The sequence below is a fragment of the Polyergus mexicanus genome, unplaced genomic scaffold, assembly GCF_030449975.1.
Source record: "Polyergus mexicanus isolate NDT 795.1 unplaced genomic scaffold, iyPolMexi1.0 SCAF_8, whole genome shotgun sequence".
Classification (NCBI taxonomy): domain Eukaryota; kingdom Metazoa; phylum Arthropoda; class Insecta; order Hymenoptera; family Formicidae; genus Polyergus; species Polyergus mexicanus.
The window spans coordinates 8,159,859-8,163,533 of NW_027223328.1; the positions used below are offsets into that span (position 1 = coordinate 8,159,859).

At 34.4% G+C, this 3,675-nt stretch overlaps 1 long non-coding RNA gene across 2 annotated transcripts in view; it reads left to right on the plus strand.

The window, feature by feature from the left end:
• Positions 1-3,675, plus strand: part of LOC138935855 (uncharacterized) — a 101,513-nt gene that overhangs the window by 74,841 nt on the left and 22,997 nt on the right. The gene's annotated exons all lie outside the window — the stretch shown is intronic.

Below are 3,675 nucleotides of genomic sequence, written 5' to 3' on the forward strand. Positions count from 1 at the left end.
TAATTTTATCATATTTTTTCATATCATATACTCTGCATCAATTCATTCGATAACTTATTAATTAATTCTATTGAAATGTTTTTAACAGAAATTTTATTTTTCGCAACATATGCAAAATTAGAGAAGTCCTCGTATGTGAATCAAATTGCCGTTGACGTTTGACACGTTGAAGACTCTCGACATCACTTTAAACTATTAGTCTCATCTCTATTTCGATTCGTATATCTATGCTATCTTGCCAAAACGTAATGAATCCCCTCTCCTATAAAAGAAAAGGAAAAAAAGAAAAAAACGAAAACTGCGATAAAAAGGTGTATTAAAAAGATGTATAAAAATAAAAAATAAAAATAAAAAGATGTATAAAAAAATACCACAAAATTAGTACTCAGTTCATCAGTTAATTAATTAGCTATTAATATCTTTCGTAAAGTGTGTGTGTGCATATATTGCAACTTATTATTAATATTTATCACTGTGTTTGATATACACAAATGTAAAGATGTGCCAACCGCACATCTCTGTTCGGTATAATAGCATCATATTCTTCGTGTAATGGTTCATGTTATATTTTATCCGTGTGATTAAGGCTTAAAGTTTGCCAGTCGGCGTTGTTTTACCAGTGCCTCCATCTATCTGCAGGCCTAGATGATTGGATGAATCCCAATAGAGCGGAATATCAAAATAATCATCAATATTATTATAAGTTAAGCGCATATTTTTCACGCTTATTAAGAAATCGCTAATACTTTCTGGTCTATCTATTGGTCATCTACTGCAGTTTTAACGAGTACACACTTAAACACACGCATTATCTGATAACGTACAGTTTTTATAGCAGCTTTGAAAGATGTGAGTCACAGAAAACAAAAGATTTTCTCGAATATAAAATAATAAATAAGAGAAGAATAAGGCTATTAAAAAGTTTTTGTAATTTTGGGGATAAACATGCGTAAATAATAGATTCATTAGCATCTTTAGAGGATTAACGAGCAAACTCCTGATAAAAACCCCAATATGTTTAATTATACGTCAGTTACAACAACAATAGCGAGAATATACGATGTCCAGAGATAGCGCGAATGATAAATATCACGATAATATCTATTCATGCAGAGACGGGTAGATGATAAGTTTATTGAAATCTGTGGGACACCGTGTGGGAGATTCGCGAATAAAAATTCCATAAGGCTCCCCTTGCAACAACAATAACGACGATAACGATGTGTGAGATTAATAACGTTTCGATGCACGGATCCCACGTGGCCACTACGGATTTGCTTCCGCGTTTGCGCTATCGCCGGATTTAAAGAGTAACTGCGCCGATCAGTTACGTCAAAAGTTAATAAATCTAATATATTCGAGATTTATGATTTTCGCCTTTAAAAATCTAAAATTAATAATTAATTTGTGAATTATATATATATATATATATGTGTGTGTGTGTGTGTGTGTGTGTGTGTGTGTGTGTGTGTACAAAATAAAGATTTCCCCCGAAAAATATATAATAATTTAATTTCGAAATCATAAATATTATTTTATTATCGAACTAATCTTTTTTATTTAATGTACCACGAAAATTCATGAGAATAAAAATTCTACGCAACAAAAATCTTTAACTCGTAAATTAGTTATTAATTTTATATTTTAAAAGGTGCTAAAAATGTGCTTCTTTACGCAATGTTAAATTCATAAATCTCAAAATGTATTGTATTATTAGATTTATTAACTTTTGACGTAGTTGATCCGTGGCAGTGTTCCTCCTTAATCAATCGCACGATCCGAGATGACGGTTCTCGATAAGCGTAGTCGATAAGAGTTCTCCGGAAATGCGGATATTCGTCACGAGTAACCACCGAGCGTCGATTCCTTCATCGATTCTCCGACGTTATGATCTCATCGCGTTGATATCTCATTTCCTATTTTAAATACGCGATTTCACGCCGGATTCTTTCTCGCAGTCCCGCGGCAAAACTAATCGTCCACATCGCACACGCACGCGATCAGGTTGTTGCAGCTTGTACGCGTGTCGTGTATTTAACATTCATCATGTTTTTACTTATGTAGGATATCGCAATTTAAAGTAGCGTGTTGCAATTCATTTTATCGAAACGTTTACGGTATCATGGTAAAGAGACAAGCTTGTATTTCAGGATAACAAAAAGTTATAATAATATCGTTACGGAAGCACTTTGTGCTAAATACGAAAGAAAGATAAAAATATGAGAAATCCTAGCTGTTTCTTATCCATAGAATTAAATATAGAATTTTATAGATGTTATACATTTTAAATGTCTTAGACGTAATCTATTGATACAAACAAGAATTACGCAAACATTCAAAATTTTTAGTTTTATGAAAAAAAAAAATCAAACTTTTATTTGTGATAACTTTTTATTTTATTTTATACATATCCTTTAAAAAAAAAAAAAAAAAAGCTAACATTTATTTAATAAGTTCTCTCTTTTTTTCTCTCTGGAAAAATTATATAATTACCACTTGAATAAAATAATTTCCACTTGAAACCTCTAAATCGACGAAATAGATACCTATTTAATTCTAATATACATGTATATATTTCACATGTTCAAAAATATTTTTTCTGTATCACATTATGATAAGTCAAAGAAAAGCAATCTATAAAGAAAATATAATCTCTGAATCAAATAAAATTACATCTCTCCGCAAGCGTCCTCCGATCAGCTGTTCAGGCTCTCTAAGCCGGAATATCGCGTAGAGATGAGTGGCGTTAGTAGGCCGAGCCTTACGACGCACGCGGACGTGCGTGCGCGGGCGGTTTTGCCGTCTTGGTGGTTGCGGGATGCACCGCAAGCAGAGTGCATGCGCCGTAACGCGGTCTCCGAGCCGCGGTCGACGTCGGTCCTTCGAGTCCTCCAAGACTGTCGCGCGGCCAGTAGCGATCGCGCCGCGACCGTTTATTTTGGATCTGCCGCGAGTTCGATGACCGACGACCGCGCGAGAGGAAGAAAGGCGCTGGTCCCCGCGCGTGTGCGCACGTATGTATAACCGTCCATGTATAACCGCGTACAAGCGCGACGACTGGCATTCGTAATTGTCGTCCGGCAGCACGTCGTCTTCGTGGGCAATCTCCTCCAGCCGTGTGCAAGTGCGAAGAGGGACGGTGGATGAAATTTCGCGACGCAAATGCCAGTGGACATCAACGTGTGTCATCGCGAACAACGTGATTAAGAGACTGTTGATGTCCCTTCTGTATTTAAATTTGAAATATTTTTAATCGTTAAAAGTCACATATCGTGGATCGTTTTAACCCTATTTTAACAATAAAAAAATTTTTTAACTTTTGCTATACATTTATTTCAGATATCAAAGAATATATATAAATTTTTGTACATCTTTTCAAACTACTCTCTGAGAGATACCTAAAACTACGACAATACCCTTTATGTAATCAGGAACAGAGTAAATAAAAGGTGTGATTTACAAGATTAATAATGACTGTGTTGGGCTCTATCTTCTCTTAGAATATTATACTTCGATCTAGATTGAATAAAATTTCGTGTACGATAACTTTTCAAGTACGAAATAAAAAAATATAACGCTAATAAAAAAAATATTTGGCGCGCGCAAAAAAGATGTACAGCATCTTTTATTTTATAATCTATATTTGAGATATACATTTTCGAATTTTTTTTTTTT